The sequence below is a fragment of the Rattus norvegicus genome, chromosome 5 (assembly GCF_021556685.1).
Source record: "Rattus norvegicus strain SHRSP/BbbUtx chromosome 5, alternate assembly SHRSP_T2T, whole genome shotgun sequence".
Lineage (NCBI taxonomy): Eukaryota > Metazoa > Chordata > Mammalia > Rodentia > Muridae > Rattus > Rattus norvegicus.
In genome coordinates this window covers 166,037,221-166,055,120 of record NC_141538.1, presented here as the reverse complement: position 1 = coordinate 166,055,120, position 17,900 = coordinate 166,037,221, and the positions used below count along the sequence as shown (strand labels likewise).

Below are 17,900 nucleotides of genomic sequence, written 5' to 3'. Positions count from 1 at the left end.
CTAAATCCCCAACCCCTAGTTCTTTATTTCTATGTCTGGTGTCTTCCCTGCATCTATGACTACACCACATGCATGCAGTCCTCTCAGCAGATGCAAAAGGAGCTCAGATCCCCTGGAACTGGAGTCTCCACAGGGGTTCTGGGAACCAAACCTGGGTCCTCCTATCTCTGGGCCATTTCTCAAACCTAGCATTCTGGTTTCCATGGTTGCTTTTAACTCTGGATTCTGCACTGAGAAGACAGCTCGGGTTAAGAGTACTTGCTGCCTGGGAAGGAGTACAAGAGTTCCTGAGCTGGGTCCTGAGCACTTAGGCACACACACACACACACACACACACACACACACACACACACTAACATGGGAGTGTTAATATATATAAATATATATAAAGAGGAAAGCGGTCATGTGTGTCTCTAACCCCGGCAGCTGTGGGAAGGGACAGAAAGATCAGTAAGCAGCTTTCGGTTTGGCGAGAGACCCTGTCTCAATGAATAAGACAGGAAGTACAGCGCAAAACTCAGCGGCTTCTGGGACATGAACACTGGACGTGTATGAAGGCATGCATGCGCGTGTGCACACACAGTGCTCATGTGTCCTGTGAATTTGTGGGTGTGCTGACAGACAACATGAAGTGCATACAGCAAAAACTGGAGGACTGGGCTGGCGAGTAGCACGCAGAGGGCCTTGCCACATGAGCCTGACCATCTCAGTGTCATCTGCAGAACCCGCAGTGGGAGAAAAACAGCTGTCAGGTCGTCCTCTGACCCCGACACGTGTGTCCCATCTTAAACATGGCCATGTGCCTTTACAAACACAAATAACAACACTTCTTTACACAGAAAAATTGGTGAGTTTAGCAAAGGGTATATATTACAAATTTTTCATAGCTTTGAAAACAAAATTAGAAGCTAGGAAAGGAAGCATTTAAAAAAAACACTTGGAACTCATTACTATTTCAGGCAGGGGGAGGCACACAATAGGTCTCTAGGCAGGGGGGCGGCACATAGTAGGTCTCCAGGCCAGGGGGGGCACACAGTAGGTCTCCAGGCAGGGGGGAGGCACACAGTAGGTCTCCGAAGGCCTAACTGCCCTACTTTAGTCCCAGTGTATGAGACTTCATCAAGTAGGAGATAGCTGTGAAGCCCATGTATGGTGACCCAGTCTCTCTGACCACAGGCCTCTGGTTCGGAAGTGACTCTAACTCCACATATTTACTGTCTACCACAAGCTGCCTGCCTGTCCCATTCATGGCTGTGCCAGTCCTTCAGATGAACCCAGGACCCCCACCTGTCACAGGAGGAGCATCAGTACAGTATGTGCAATATAGTATGTATGGGCACCGATAAAGCCTCCACCTTTACAACAGAGGGAGGGTACAGAGAGCTCCCTAAGAGCCCAGGAGATGTGTAGTGACCCTGGCTCAGAGCAAGGCCCAAAGACCATCATCACACAAACCAAAAGGGTCCAGGACCCTCCTGAAGACAGCTTTCCCAGGGCCAGCAGGCTAAGAAGGACCCTTTCCTGCTGTCTATAGCCAGGGGCCAAGTTCACCATTCTGCGTTCCTTCTGCAGTGTGGCTCTCACTGCCCACAATCTCACTTCCCAGGAGACGTTTGGCAATGTCTACAGATACTTTGTTTCATACCCTGGAATAGACTCGGGCCGCAAGGCTCTACCTCTGAGCTAAAATCTCCAGCCCCTATAAGACTTTGTTTATAGACAGGATCTCACTGTGTAGTCTTGGCTGCTCTGTCGCCTGAATGCTGGGATTAAAGATATGTACCACTGCTCCTAGCTAGGAACTTTTGTTTTTTCAAAATTCTTAACTTTATTTAATTGTGGGTGTTGTATGTGGGTGTGTGCACGTGAGTACAGTGCCCAAGGAAGCTAGAGGCATCAGCTCCCCTGGGAGCTGGAACTTTAGGTGGTTATGACCCACATAATGTGGGTGCTGGGGACTGAACTCAGGTCCTCTGCAGAAGCAGCACAGACTCTTAACCACTGAGCCATCTCTCCAGCAACAACCTTTAAACAAAAGGTTTTACTTTTATTTTTGTGATGTGTCTATGGATGCGTGTGTGGGTGTAAGCACCCACATGCAGATGCCTGCAGAGGCCGGGAGAGAGTATCAGATCCCCCAGAGCTGGAGTTAGACGTGGTTATGACCCCCTGACCCAAATGTTCAGAACCAAACTTAGGTCCTCCGCAACAGCAGCAGTCACCCTAACAGACCCAAACAGTCTGTCTGACTGTTTGTTTTTTGAGACAGGGCTTCTCTGTGTAGCACCGACTATCCTGGAACTCTCTGTAGACCAGGCTGCTTCTGCCCCCTAGATGCTATGATTAAAGATGTGTCCCAACGCATCCAGGTGATGAAAGAAGATATTTTTGATCATTTCAACTTGGAGGTTGCTACATTAGCTCTTTGTATCCACACATCCATGTCCAGATTCAATCAACTAGAGCTAAAAATGTTTGGAGGGAAAGTACCTGTTCTTTACTGAACGTGGACAGACTTCTCCTTCATGTCATTAGATCTGAAACAACCAGCACACACAGATGTCCCATGCCATTAGGCGTTAAGAGTGGTGGTTTAGTGCAGAATAAAGAAGGCCAGCGGAGAAGGGCTCTTGTCTGAAACCGGAGTCCTACTGCCAGCGCCCACACGGTGGGGGCAGAGAACCAACTTCTGTAAGCTATCCTCTCTCTGACCTCCAGATGTGTGAGAGAGTTTAGGATCCTTGTCAGGTACTCAGGGAGTCTGAGAGCCAGAGAGCACTCTAAGACTCTGTCTCGAAAACCATTATATTGGAAGATGTACACACGTGATATGAAACACCATGTCATTTTACCCAAGGAACTGGAGCATCTGTGGATTTTAGAGTCCGCAGATGGCTGTAAGGATTCTAGGCACAAATGGACTACGTCAGAGGCAGGAATCGAGGCCAAGAAAAGCTGTCAGATGGCCACATCACTGTTGCCAGCCACGCCCTGCTCTACATACCTCTGGGTCTTTGCATCTGCTGTTTCCTCAGCCTGAAGCATCTTCCTTCCCTCCCAGGCTCCTGACCCAACCCTACTGACTGCTGCTGCCTGTGTCACTGTGTGGGTCTAAACATCTGCCTGCACCTCCTTTAGTCAGATTGCAGCGCCCAAGGTGTGGCTGGGGGCAAGCAGAAGGTGGTTAAGGCACATGCCACAGCCCTGGGCACCCTGTTCTCAGAAATGCATTATAGTGGAGCCTCGCTCCCATTAAATACTCCTCATAACAGAAAACCTTTCCCTTCCTGGGTCTCCTCTCTCTTAAAAGATATTTATGTGATGGGTGTTTTGCCTGCAAGTATATTTGTGCACTATGGGGCGTGTATGGTGCCAGATCACAGAAAAGGGCACCAGGTCCCGTTAAGTGGAGTTACAGACAGTTGTGAGCTGCCGTGGGGGTGCTGGAAATTGATCTGGTCCTCTAGAAGGGTAGCCAGTGTTCTTAACCTGAGGAGCCATCACTCCATCCCCATTTTTTTTTTTTTAAGACAGGGTCTCACTATGTAGCTCTGTCTGCCTAGAACTCTCTGTGTAGACCAGACTGGCCTTAAACTTAGAGACTCAATTGCCTCTGCCTCACAGTTTTTCATTTGTTTATTTTATATACATGATATCATGTAGCCCAGGTTGGTCTTGAACTTACTACATAGCTAACAGCTGAGACTGTGCATCCAGGGCAGGATCCTAGTATAGAAAAATGCTTCCGGCTGGAGAGATGACTCAGTGACACTGACTGCTCTTCCACAGGTCCTGAGTTCAAATCCCAGCAACCACATGGTGGCAACCACATGGTGGCTCACAACCATCTGTAATGGGATCTGATGCCCTCTTCTGGTGTGTCAGCGACAGTGTACTTAAATATAATAAATAAATAAATCTTTTTTTTTAAAGAACAATGCCTCCTTAATTTTTGATTTTTTAAATTAAAACAAAACAAAATGTAATAACTTAACTTTTTTTGGTTGGGGAGGGGTTCAAGACAAGGTTTGCTGTTAGACCTGGCTGTCCTGAAACTTACTCTGTAGACCTGGCTGTTCTCTGTAGACTCAGAGCCCCGCCCTCCTCTGCCTCCTGAGTACTGGGATTTAAAGCATGCGCTACCATACCCAATGCATTAACTTATTATTCATGTGTGATCTCTGGACACAGCATACCTGTGTGGAGGTCAGAGGACAACTCTGTAGAATTGGTTTTCTCCTTCTTTCATGTGGGTCCAGGGGTGAACTTTAGTCCATAGGCTTATACCTATCGGGCCATCTCACTGACCCCTATTTTTTTCCAATTAAACATGATCTTGCTAGGTAGCCCACCTTGGTCTCAAACTCACGGTCCCTCTGCTTCCCAAGTGCTGGAATGATAGGTGCCAACTACAATGAGGATCCATTTTTTTTTCTCCATCTTTTTTTTTTTTTTTTTTTTTTGGTTCTTTTTTTCGGAGCTGGGGATCGAACCCAGGGCCTTGTGCTTCCTAGGTAAGCGCTCTACCACTGAGCTAAATCCCCAGCCCCTTTTTTCTCCATCTTTATTAAACTGGGTATTTCTTATTTACATTTCAATTGTTATTCCCTGTCCCAGTTTCCAGGCCAACATCCCCCTAACCCCTCCCCCTAGGATCCTGTTTTTTTTTTTTAATTCATTATTCGTGGGTCATGCAGGAACTTGCTATGTCCCTTAGGCTGGCCTTGAACCTAAATTCAACTGATTCTCCTGCCTCAGCCTTCTGAATAGCTGGGACTACAGACACAGGACATCACAACGGCTCCTCCTTCCACCTGACACTTCAAATAATCCTCAAACATCAAGGACTGATAGGAGCCTGGGTGTGTGTGTGTGTGTGTGTGTGTGTGTGTGTGTGTGTGTGTGTGCGCGCGCACGCGCGCATATGTGTGCATATTTATAGTTCTATAATCGGATATCTGCTTAATTCTGGTTGGTCCAACTGGTTGAATTGTCTGTCCCCTTGGGTGTGCTGTCTTTTGCAGCCTCAAGAGAGTATATGCCACTGTTCACAGCAAGGAGTAGCCTTGGTGTGTCAGCAGGGGATAGAACACACAGCAAGAGGGTGTTGATCTGAGGAAGCATCTGTGTTCTTAGGCTCCATAGTTCTGACCAAGGACCAGAGAGGTTTCATTTCTGCGCAGGAGCAGACAGTGAAGAAGGGTAAAAAGACATAGTTCCTTTTTATCCCTCCCCAGAGAACAGCTGTCACACTGAAACCTGGCCAAGTCATGGTCTAAGCCCTTAAGTCAGGAACCAACTCGCCTACAGGATCCGGCTTTGGATCTTCCTCTAGTCTAATGTGTCCCAGGACCATCAGCCTCTGTCAAATCCCAGAGGAGTGGTTAATGCAGAGTCTGGAGACTTGGTCTATTTATACGTGAGTTCCTCAGCTCTTGAGAGAGGACAAGCACCTCTGGAGTCCCAACCCAGAAGGTCTTCTACCAGGGCTGGGTCCTGGCAGGAAGCATCGTAAGCAAGGACATAGAAGAAAGACTCTGCCCCAAGAGTGGACAGCGTAAGGCCCCCTTTCTTCTGTGACCTACTAACCCCACAGCTGCCCTAGGTCCCCACTCCCTGAAGAAAACTGCTGTTTTACTTTCTTGTTTTAGGCTGGAAGGGCCAGTTTCATGCCAACTAATCTTAAGGAAGAAGCCTAGCCAGAAGTTCACAGAGCCTGGGTCTCCTCCCCGAGAGGAGGCCTGAGTGGAAATGTGAGCCCATGGGAGCGCCATAGACTCCACTCCACAGATGTATGGACTCCTTCTGACCAGAGTTTGCAATTCTAATTAAGCTGAGTAATATAAAGGTGTTTTTATAATAGGGAAGGAGCTGAGACCGTGGCATATACTCGTCAGGGCAAGGCCATCCCATTAGATTCCTCATGAACTGCATATGGCCTCTTCACTGAGCCACAGATCTCAGTGCCCTTCACCTGTCTCAAAAGCAGGCCTGGCAGGGCCTCCCAGACTAACCCAGAACAGCCTGCTGCCTCAGGAATCATCTTCCTGGCTCAGCGGTTCAGTGTACTGGCTGATCTTCCAAAAGATCTGGGTTCAATTCCCAGAACTCACACGGCAGCTCACATCAATCTCTAACTCCAATTTAGGAGATCTGACGCCCTCTTCTGGCCTCTGTGAGCACCAGGCATGTGCATAGTGCACAGACATACAATTACATTCATAAATAATAAAAGTAAGTAAGTAAATAAACAAACACACAAACAATCGAGTCATCTCTCTCCACAGGTCTTCTGCTGTAGCCCCCAAGCCACCTCCTTAAAGCTAGGGAGCCTGAAGCCTTCTACCGTGGAGGACTAGATCAGTAAACCAATAGGATGGCCTACAGTCTGAGGGCTCATTAATCTCATTCATGTCCTCAGGGGCAGTAGGCTCAGGCTGTGAACGATCCCATTTTTCGCCCAGATTTGGGATCATAATTCTGGATTGTTATACCGAGCTTAGAACTTCAGGAGAGGCCTCCTGGGCTGAGCTCCTAGTGACCACTCTGAAGAAAGCTGTAAGTCACTGGCTCTTTCCACTCTAACCTCAGCACACGGGAGTGTGGAAATTTGTGCAAAATGTGGGTATCCTTTAAATTACAGTGCATAGTGTACCTGCAGAAGGCCTCTGGGTAACAGCTTCTGCTGTGTCACAACCAGCAACCTTCCCTTCCCTCTGTCTCCAGCTACTTCAGAACAGGATAGACTCCAAGGAAGGAGGAGCCCTCCCCTTCGAGAGCTGCTTCGGACTTCCTTCCTTCCTCCCAGCTGCCTGACAACACAGATGACCTCAGGACCTGCAGGTGTTTGGTCCACTCACTGGGGAAATGGTACCAAGAGGACGCCGTGCCCATTCTGAAGGCAGGAGCAGTGTGAGCTGTGCCTCGGGTGAGGGAAGATCAGGCAGTGCGTGCGCTAGCTCATGCTAGAGTGGGAATGACTGTGTAGTGGGTTTACAGCCAGGGATTCCAAAGAAAACCAAGTTCAGGAAAGTGGTCAGACACAAGACTGGAAGCTATGGGGACTGGTACGATGTTTCCGAGGAACTGTACCCACTGCCAACAAGTGTAGGCATATATACTCAGAATGAGGCATACACCCTGGTAATGCAACCCAGGAGCTAAATCCATACCACCCACATGTAACGACATCCTTCATTCCCCAAGCCACCAAGCCTCAGATAGGGACGGAAGTTCCTGGCAAAACTAGTGTGTGAGTGTCCTGCTGGCAAATATTCCTGGTTTTAAATAAAATGACTCACCAAAGACTGTCACTTTTCACAATAAAAGCCTAAGCCTTTAGAAGCCTGTGTCTGCAGAAAGCCTACAGGACCTGCCCTCCTGAGGGACGGCTCAGCAGTTCAGAGCACTGGTTGCTCCTGTAGGTTCCCAGCATCCAGAAAGCAGCTCAAAGCCATCGTTTTCTCCAGTTCTAGAGGACCCAATGCCCTATTCTGGCCTTTCTGGGCACCAGGCTTACACCTGGCCCACAGGTCCAGGGCAGTGTTGTCTGACATTCTCCACCACTGTCCTGACGCCTCAAAGTCAAGGAGTAACCTTGAATGGTTATTACCCAAAGTGGGGGGGGGGGGGAGTGCACAGCCTGAGGGCTCTCAGGTGACAGGGGGAAGGAATGCAGCTCACATTAGCTGTCCACACCCCATCAAGACCTGTCAAAAGCTCGGGCAGGGCTACTCTGAGAAGGAAGCAGAATGGGGTGGGGGATACCTTAGTCAGCTGCTTGCCTGAAACCCTCACAGTGCCCTCCTAAAACTCACCAGCACCCCATCTTCCTGCAACCCCAGTGTCTAGTCAGAGAAAGGCCATGTTCTGAAGCAGTCATCAGCATTGACAGACAGGATGAGGGGGTTCCTCTTCTGCAGTCTAGAAGTCGGGGAAGCAGTTAGGGAAGGGTTCTCACGGCCTCGCCTCAGCTGACCTTTGCTGTTCCCACCTTTAATGGCTGCCTTCCTAAACAAAATGGCATCAATCAGGGACATATTTAGCTGTAAATCTCAATCAGCTGTAAATCTCAAATGATCCCCGCAGTACTCACACCTTCACGTGTCTACATCAGCGGTCCCATATACATACACCAGACACTCAACAAATGACCTTCGTGTGTTTACATCAGCAGTCCCATATACATACACCAGACACTCAACAAATGACCTTCGTGTGTTTACATCAGCAGCCCCACAAACACACACCAGACACGTAACACTTGAAAGAGCACTGAAATGTTTGTCATCTGGTAGAAACTAGAAGCCACTCTTACTTCATCACAGCCCTACACCAGGAGCCCAGATGGGTCTCTGGGAAGCTGGCCTGTTTAGAGCAGCAGACATGAGACCTAGGTATGGGCAGGGCTAAACTATCGCCTTGGAAACGGGTCCACTATTAGCCTCCTGATTTGGCAGGAAGAACAGGGGTGGGACCCCACAGTGAGAGAGGTGTTTGATCCACGAGGGACCCTGATCTCCACAGGAAACCCTGCTGGCGGAGCCCAAGGTTGCAGAACAACAGGCGGTAAGCTCATTTGCTTGTTCAGTCCAGGGACGAAGATCATGGGATTCCAGCGGCAGGAAATGTGTGGTTGGACACTTGGGTGACATGCAGGTCTGAGAAAAGCCTAATTGGAGCCCGTCTCAAAGCCTCCTGCCCAGCTCCCCACACAGGAGAGGAGGCAGAAGTGGGTCACGGTCTCCAGGCTGCAACAGCATCACGGCAGGCTCCAACCTCACTTGAAGAAGTGCTGCTGCACTGAGTGACCTGGCATCCTCGCTGTGCCACCCTCTGCCCCAACTGTAGTCTGGAGGACCGGGCTATGTCCATTAAGCATACTGTGTGTATGAGCATCACACAGTGACATGAACGGCTTTGCCACAATGCCCTTCCATCTTCCTCTCCCTCCACATGTGGGATGTCGCCTCTGCTAGCCTTTTGCTCTCCCGACCCTGCCGGGGAAGAAGGAACACTGTGTGCTTTCCCACAACCTGTTGGGCCTCCCTGACCTTGGTCTCTGAGGAGATGGACAGGCCTAGCGCTGGACAGATTTGGGGAGGAAGAATCTGGCCCCCACCCCATTCTGCACATATTGACCTGCAGCGGGAGTACCCATGCATGAGCTGCCTGAGGACCTCTGTGGGCACAGCAGAGAGCCCCACAGCCCACCCACCAGTGTGGGCCTGTTTCTGAAGTTGGCAATCCCGGAGAGTCAAGGCAGGGCAATTGTTAAAGACACCGGTGGCTGGGCATGGTGACACACATGTTTAATCTCAGCAGTTGAAAGGCAGAGGTAAGTGGATTTCTGAGTTTGAGGCCATTCTAGCCCTCACAGTGAGTTCCAAGCCAGCCAGAGCTACATAATGAGACTGCCTCAAAAACGAAACAAAACAAAACTCTGCCTCAAAACAACACATCAAAAAACAAAAACAAGCAAACAAAAAAACCAAAAAGGTAGCAGGTTGATGGAAAAAGACCTTCAGGGAGATGACGCCTCAAAGGAGAGACCAAGTAACTCTCTAAAGGGAAGCAGGTTCCTTCCTTCCTGACAGTGCCATGGAATGCAGGTTGGCTGGTAACTGGCTAGGTAGCTAAGACTGGCCTTAAACCCCTGATCCTCCTGACTTTGCCTCCTGAGTGCTGGGGTCACAGGAACGCACCAGGATACTCACTACGGGAATAAGTGCTTCCTAACCCTGGCTTCCAATGTACTTCTTGTGGCCAGCAAAGCCCATGCTAAGTGTAGCATCTGTCGCTGGGACACAGAAAGGCTCTAGGCTGTTAACTCTTCCCTTGCTCTTCTTGCCAGTGATGTGCCACCAGGGCTGCTGTGTACATCTGAAAACGCTATCCGGAGTCTGTTCCTGAGAGTTTGACACTCTCATGGACATGGACACAGCTTTGACTCACATGACTCCATCAAGACAGGCGGTCTCTTGGGGATATTTTTGCTCTCCCTACCACAGCTGTCCTGGTGCCCACGAGCTAGATAAGCCCTGCACTGCTGACCTTTACTGAGTTCCCAACTCTTCACTAACTGAATTAATGACTCACTAGGAGGACACATGGGAGACAACTACTTCTCGGTCTCTTGTCTTGGCCTGAATGACAAACGACATCAGAGCAAGATCGGGAATCAAGTCCCTCAGCTCCACATGTGACCCACCCACCACGGATGACATACAGTTTACACACCTGCTTACAGAAGCTCACACAGGACACAACTATAGAGAACAGGCCTGCCTGCTGGTGGTGGCACACACCTTTAATCCCAGCACAGCACTTGGGAGGCAGAGGCAGGCCGATCTCTTGAGTTTGAAGCCAGCCTAGTACCCAGAGCAAGTTCCAGGACAGCCGGGACTACACAGAGAAACTCTATCTTGAAAAACCAAACCAAACCAAACCAAACCAAACCAAACCAAACCAAAAAGATTCATTCATGACCCCTCAATCCTTCGCAAACTTCAAAAGGAGGACAACATTTTAGTCCAGTTATGCCAACCACAAGACAGCCTTCTCTCTGAACTAGGATGAAGGTCAGAAGAGACACTGAACACAGACTGTCATAGCTGGCCACTTTCTCACTCTCTAATGAGCACAGGCCATTCTCACAGTAAGAAACCCTGCAGCCGGGGTTGGGGATTTAGCTCAGTGGTAGAGCGCTTGCCTAGGAAGCGCAAGGCCCTGGGTTCGGTCCCCAGCTCCGGAAAAAAAAGAACCAAAAAACAAAAAAACAAAAAACCCTGCAGCCTGAGCTAGAGGCTGCGCCACCTAAGCTTAGTTCCTGGGGGAGCACGGATGACATGCAACTGATTGTTGTTTTAGACTCTGTCAGGGAAATGCCTCAGGACTCTCAGTGAGACCTGTAAAAAGAGACCAGTTTGATCCCTGCTAACTCCTTTGGTCTCTCTGGGTTGGTGGGCATGGGGTGTCATGCACCATAATGGACAACGGTGCCTGAGGAGGATGGAGCTGGCCGCTGCATCAGGCCAAGGCCACTCTGGTTTCTGGTGAGCTGTGCCTCTGCCCACACTTCTCTGCTAAGTTTCCAATTCTGCTCCATGCAGGACAAAGGATATCTGTCCTTTCTAGACATCACTGTGTTCTTATCAGGTGACCAGACAGCAGGTGCTCAGAGGTGACAATGTGCCTGCCTCTCCAAAGCAGGCCTGCTGACACTTGGAAGGAGTCTAGAAGGGAAGAGAAATCAGGAAAACTACCTATTTGACCATGATATATCAGAAGCTCTGGGCTAGGAGTGCAGCTCAAGGCTAAAGCACTTGCCTCAACTGTGCAAGACCCTGGGTTAGACACCAGTACTGCAAAATAATAATAGCAACAATAAATAATAATAATAATAATAATAATAATAATAATAATAATGGTAAGGAAGAGGAGGAGGAGGAAAGGGGACAGAGGGAAGGGGGTGGGAGGGAGGACTAACTTACATAGCTTGAAACAGTCTATGAGACACCCCCTTGCTAGAGAGCAAGGAGCTAAGGGCTGGCCATGCTCACCCAGCGTCTTAGCACTAGACAGTGGGTGCTGATTTACAGACTCCAGGAGGAAAACATTTCAGTTAAGTCTGCAGGTCTTGCTCAACCTACCCATTGACTCGTGGATTATCTAAGTGCTCTGCAGTCAGACCCTGCTGCCCTGCCCAGAACTAGAAGCTCCCACTCGGGCTGACTTCTTCCTGGCTTCCTGATCCTTCTCCTGGAAGGCATTCTTCTGAAGGCTCCAGGAAAAGGTTCCCAGAATCCAAGAAAAAACCCAACTCCCTGCTATGGCTGCAGATCCAGGCCTGACCCTGCTCACCACACCCCAGCCCCCATTACTTGCTGCCTACGGAGCTGCCCTTTTGACTCTCAACATCACCATTCAAAAGTCACCTCTCAGAACGAGCTGGACACCCACCCTCATCCTGCCTCAGTCAGGTCCATTCCCTCAACACCCTACATTCATCTGTTCGTTACTTTACTTTTAATTTAGTTTTATTCTCCTTGCTAGATATAGAACCCTGGACTTCAGGGATCCTAAGGATGTTAAGAAAGAAATAACTGGGGCTGGGCAGTAGTTAAGTAGTACTTGTACCTTGCATATCTGAGGTCGAAACCTTGGTATCCAACAGAACGAATAAAGAAATAAAACTTAAAACTAAACTCCGGGTTGGGGATTTAGCTCAGTGGTAGAGTCCTTGCCTAGGAAGCGCAAGGCCCTGGGTTCGGTCCCCAGCTCCGAAAAAAAGAACCAAAAACAAAACAAAACAAAACAAAACAAAACTAAACTAAACTAAACTAAACTAAACTAAACTAAACTAAACTAAACTCCATTAGATAATGAATCTTGGTTACATCTGTAACACAATAATGACTGGTGTCTGGTATCAGTTAATTTTTTTTTTTTTGAGACAGGGTCTCAATTATGTGGCCCTGGTTTGTCTGGAACTCACTGTGTAGACCAGGCTCAAATTCAGAGATCCTCTTGACTTCGCTTCCCAAGCCCTGGGAGTAAGGGTGTGTGTCATCGTGCCCAGGCTCAATTAAACAACTATTTATTGAGTATCTGAGTTGAACTACAGTAAGAGACAAGGACAAAGCTCTCCGCTCTCAAAGAGCTTAACTTCTGACAGGAAAGAAGGGATGGGTAGATAAAGAAGAACAAGGAAATAATTGGGCCGATGAGGTAGCTCACTGGGTAAAGCACTGGCCTGGCTAGCCTGCTGACCTGAGTTCAATCCCAGAACCCACATAAAAGAAGAAGAGAACCGGGGTTGGGGATTTGGCTCAGTGGTAGAGCACTTACCTAGGAAGCGCAAGGCCCTGGGTTCGGTCCCCAGCTCCGAAAAAAAAAGAACCAAAAAAAAAAAAAAAAAAAAAGAAGAAGAGAACTGACTCTTGAACACTGTACATACACACTGCCTGCCTCGGTCTCTCTCCACCCTTTCTATTTTCCTTTTCACGTATGTGGTGTGCATATAGGTGCATGCTTTGCATGTGCGAAGGGTCACATGTGTACACACATGCACAGGTAGCCCAAAGTTAATGTCTCAAACTCTCTGATTGTTCTTCTACCTCCTTCACTGAGGCAGGTCTCTCAGTCAAACTCAGAGCCTCCTTATGGCTCTTGCTGGCCAGCCCACACTAGGGGTCTCCTGTCCGCCTTCTGAGTCTGGAATTACTAGCAGCCAGCACACCCACCCAGCGTGTATCTGGGTTCTGGGCTCTGAACTCCAGGCCTTGTCCTTGCCTGGCAAACACGTTAGCCCCTTAGCCATTTTCCCAACCCTTTTAAAAATCGAGGTAACAGCTAGCCGTCTGTCCAATGAAGCACACACTAAGTGCAAGGCGCTGCTCAGAGCACTGAATAGGTATTACTTAATCTAATCCATTCGACGACTCCGGGAGGAAGTATCGCCGTTTTACAAATGGGAAAGCTTAGCCTCGGACAGGCTAAGGACTCTCTGAAGCTTACGCAGTCCATGACAGCAGAACCAAGATCCAAGCCCAGAGTTTGGGATGAAGTCCGTGCTCTAATTAAGAGCAACACTTCATATTTGCTGAGTGTTAAATAACTACCCGGTCAGCACGCTCGGCAGCTGTTCTCTGGGGGCAGGGCTGGACAGAGGACAGCCCCATCTAAGAAGAGCTGCCCCATACTGTGAGCACAGTCACTGGCAACCTGCTGGGTTTCCGCCAGATCACTGTAAGAAAGGGGTCTACAAGGAGGCATAGTCTGACGGAAAAGACATGGGCAGAGGTAGGATTGCCGGCCGGCCAACCTTTACACTGTGCGCAGGTCACTGACCTCCAACACTGTGAAAGACAGAAATGAGATGACTCCAGTGGAGACCATGGCCTCAGACAGCTCAGATACACGCATATACACAGAGTTGACACAGAGATCATGACAGGCACTAAAGTAAAGGAACAACCTGCTAGGAGACTTCAAAGGAGTTAGCCAGCCCTAGGTCCTCACTGTCCATATAAGTGACCTCCAAAGGCCCCTCTGACAGCACAGAATTAGAGCAGCAGAGAACTGAGTTTAATTCTATTTAACAGCTCAAGTTCATGGCCCACGCAGGTGTTCTCTAGCCTGTAATCAAGCATCCTAACTGCCTTCTTTACCTTTTTTTCCTCCCCTCACCCTTTTTTAATTTTACATTTTTAAAAATGTATTTGTTTTTTTATAACTGAGTCTATGTAGCTCCTGACTGATCTGGACTCGCTATGTAGACCAGGCTGGTTCTGAACTCAAAGAAATCTGCTTGTCTCTGCCTCCCAAATGCTGGGATTAAGTATATGAGAATATGTGTCCCAATTTCCTATTTTGCAGGTCCTAGGCACCGAACCCAGAGCCTCACACATTTTCTATACTGGTGCTACATTCTTAGCCCCTTCAGCTTCCTTGTGCAACAACTCACAACAGAGGCAAGGCACTAATGCTTCCATTTCAATGATGCAGACAGATTTGGGAACAGAGCCCAGTGCGTTCTCTCTCCTCCACCTCTAACTGATCTACAAACCCACACACAAGTTCTCCTCCGTCAGAGAGGGTGGCCTCTTCTGGGAGTACGCTGCTGTAACTCGGAGACCGTTTCGAGTCGAGCCATGAGGTCCACCAGACTGCAAACTCAAAGCCAGGAGTCTTATCTCGTCAGTGTCTGAGTCTGACACAGTGCCTGATTCACAACAGATCCTGAAGAAGGCTTGCTAAGCTCAACCTGAGCGAAGTCAGATGGAGACGCTCGCTACAGGGGACTTTCAAGGGCTGTTCCTTGGAGTTTTGCTTCCCAGTTCCCTGTGCCCAGTAGTGGGGACAGACTTCCTTCTTTCTATTACCATTGCCCAGATCCAAACTCACCACCATCTCTAGTTAGGCAATCTCGGCAGTCAACAAGTACCTTTGCCTCCACCTCCAACCCCGTCCCACAACCCTGTCTCTTCATGGCTGACAGAACAACCATTCATTTATTTATTATTTGTTTATTTATTTATTTATTTATTTATTTAATTTTTTTGAGACAGGGTTTCTCTATGTAGCCCAGGCTATCCTAGAACTTGTTCTGTAGACCAGGCTGGCCTCAAACTCACAGAGATCTGCCTGCCTCTGCCTCCCATGTGCATGGGCCACCACCTTCCTGCTCAGGGCAATCTTTTAAAACTTAGACGATGTTAATATCGTTCTGTTCAGTTCACTCTAATGGTCTCTAACTCTTTCGGATAATGCATCACACCCTTCACAATCTATTCTTCTCACTTACAGACTCTTCCTTTCTTTCCCCCTTTTGAGAGGGTCTCACGTAGCCCAGGATGACCTCTTACTCCGTCCCTCTTGCTCCACCTCCCAAAAGCTGAGCCACCACATCCAGGTTATAGATTGTTGGAGTTCCGGACCCAATGGTTTCAGCCACTTATTTCTTTACTCATGTATTATCTGTGCTCTCTCCTTCTTGGATTTCTGCCTCCCAGAGGACAAGGACTGCGTGAGCCCCGGAGCACAGAAGGCACGAATGGCTTCTCCATCTGACAGAAGTGACTTCTGTCCACATGGACCCCTCTGGCTCTACCAGGAAGCCATGAATGACAGACTGGCACTTAGCAGTTGGCTCCTCCATTTGTGATTCAAAGTCCTGCTTTGAATCCAAGGAAGGGCTGGCGTCTCCGGACACCTTCATGGCTGAAGAGATCAGTTATCACAGGGTTTCTAGCCAAGAGCAAGAGCCTAGTGGTTGTAAGAGGGAGCCAAAAGACGGGAAGCCAGAAGCCACTTGAGAAGTAAACCTCAAGAAAATCAGACTTGCCTCCAGATCTCATACCAACACACTCTGTGCCTCAATTTACCCAGCAGCTATCTAGGCACACTTCCTTAGGATCTGTAAGTGACAGGAGACACAGTAATTAACAGCTAGGGTATAGTTAGATCCTCGGATAGGAAGTGCTGCAAGCCGCACGGCTCATTATTCATAAAACTCCTGTTCCCCTTGGGCCTTCCCACAGCTAGCCGACAGAGTTACTCCTCAGACAAGTTCCATACACAGAAGCAGGCATAGGCTGCAGGGCCTCAGCATGAGGTCGAGTGTCCAGAGCTCTAGACACATGAAAAAGAGAAGTGCAACCTTGACGTAGGGGTACCAAAAAGCAGGGGATAAATGCAGTTTGGAGGTCCAAGGGGTTCATGTGCAGGCTCACGTTCCCAAGTGCCCTGCGAAGGTGAGACGTGTGTCTCTCACATGTACCTTCCAAAAACACCAGGGAGAGGTGGAATTGGTGGAGCGGACGGTGCATTCAAACTAGAGAGGGAGGAAGGGCAGCTGGGCAGACAGACAGACCTTGGCAACATCTAGTAAGGGAAACATGGAGAGTCAGGATGATGGGAAAGAGGTGCGGTAAGGTGAGGAAGAGACAAGGCAATGGGACCAGGAGGGTGGACAGACGATGACAAGCACGCGGGCCCAGAGGGGAGAGCAATTGGGACACCTGTGGAGGAGACCCCCAAGAGAAAGGGAGGAAGGCAGCAGGGTGGTCTGCGGCGGGAGGTAGCAGCGCCGGGTGTGGTGGGGACGACCGGTCCAGGCCCAGGGCGCCGCGCCAGCGGGGCCGGCCCGGTGGGTCTCGGCGGGGTCGAAGGTGCCTTCCGCGGCCCCTCCCCGGGAGACAAAGGGCCGGCGGCTCCCCCACGTCCCGGCGCCGCGCCGGCCCCGTGCTGCGGTCGCGGCCCGGCCTCGCGCTTACCTGGGCCGCCCGAACGCGCGGCGCCGGGGGCTGCGGGTCCGGAGCGCGGCGGCCTGTTCCGGGGCGCGCTCAGCCGGAGAAGCAGCCGCGGCGGCGGCAGCAGCACCAGGAGCGGCCGCCTCAGCCTCCGCCTCTCCGTGAGTCACCGCGGCCGGGAGGGAGGGAGGCGCCAGGCTGCCGGAGGAGGGACCGACAGAGGGGGCGGCTTCGGACTCCGCGCGCGCGGCGGAGGCGCGGCGCCGGCCACGCCCCAGGGGAGGTACACTTGAGGGGCGGGTCCTGAAGGGGTGGAGCCCCCAGGGTGGGAGGGGAACAGGCATTGGTTAACACACCTTTGGGGCGGGCTGCTTGCTGGAGGGCGGAGCCCTGAGCCTCACCACGAGAAGGATAACTCATTGGCCATCTCGAGTTGAGGGCGGGACCAGCGGCTGGTGGGCGGGGTCTCGCGGTGGGTGGACAGGGGCTCAGTCTGGGCTGAGAACCCAGGGGCGGAGCAGGCAAGGCGGGAGTGAGGGGTCATAAAGGGTAGACTCTTCACTGAGGCCACTTGACCCAGAACCTGGGAAAGAATCTGAAATGGAAGACGTTGCAGACTATTTAGAGGCGTGGGCGTGGTATCGTGGACCGGTTAGGTCTGCTCTTGAATTTGGGGCCTAGCCGGGCTGCTGTGAAACCCCTCTGCCAGGGCCTCTGGGATTAAAATGTTTCTACAGTCAGTCTTGCTGTATCTGGAGAGGTTGAAAGGGGAAAATTGTTCATTTTTGACAAAATACGAATTGCTTTTAGTATTTGACATCCTTTTAAAGAGATATGAATGTGTAGGTGTGGTCTCATTTCTAATATATTTTTGAAATATTTATTATGTGTGTGCCGACATGCATGTATGTGTACCACATGTATGTCTGACGCCTTGGCATTGGGTTCCCTGAAACGAATTCCAGACGGTTGTGAGCAACAATGTGGAACTGGGAACTGAACTCCGGTCCTGTACAAAAGCAGCAAAAGCTGTTAGCTGAGTCATTTCTCTCTCCAATCCCTGGTTTCTAGGGTTTTAGCTTACTGTGACAGAGTCCTGACTCCCAGTTCAATTACCTCTTCCCCACCTTTCAGTGTCTGCTCTAT

At 49.9% G+C, this 17,900-nt stretch overlaps 1 protein-coding gene across 2 annotated transcripts in view; it reads right to left on the bottom strand.

Moving 5' to 3' along the window:
- Ctnnbip1 (catenin, beta-interacting protein 1) overlaps window positions 1-16,925 on the bottom strand; it is a 48,969-nt gene extending 32,044 nt beyond the window's left edge. Inside the window, exon 1 of one of the 2 annotated variants that reach the window (XM_087550838.1) lies at window positions 16,779-16,925. The gene's annotated coding sequence lies outside the window, so the exon portion shown is untranslated. 2 annotated transcript variants of the gene reach the window in all.
- Between the last annotated feature and the right edge of the window lie 975 nt (window positions 16,926-17,900).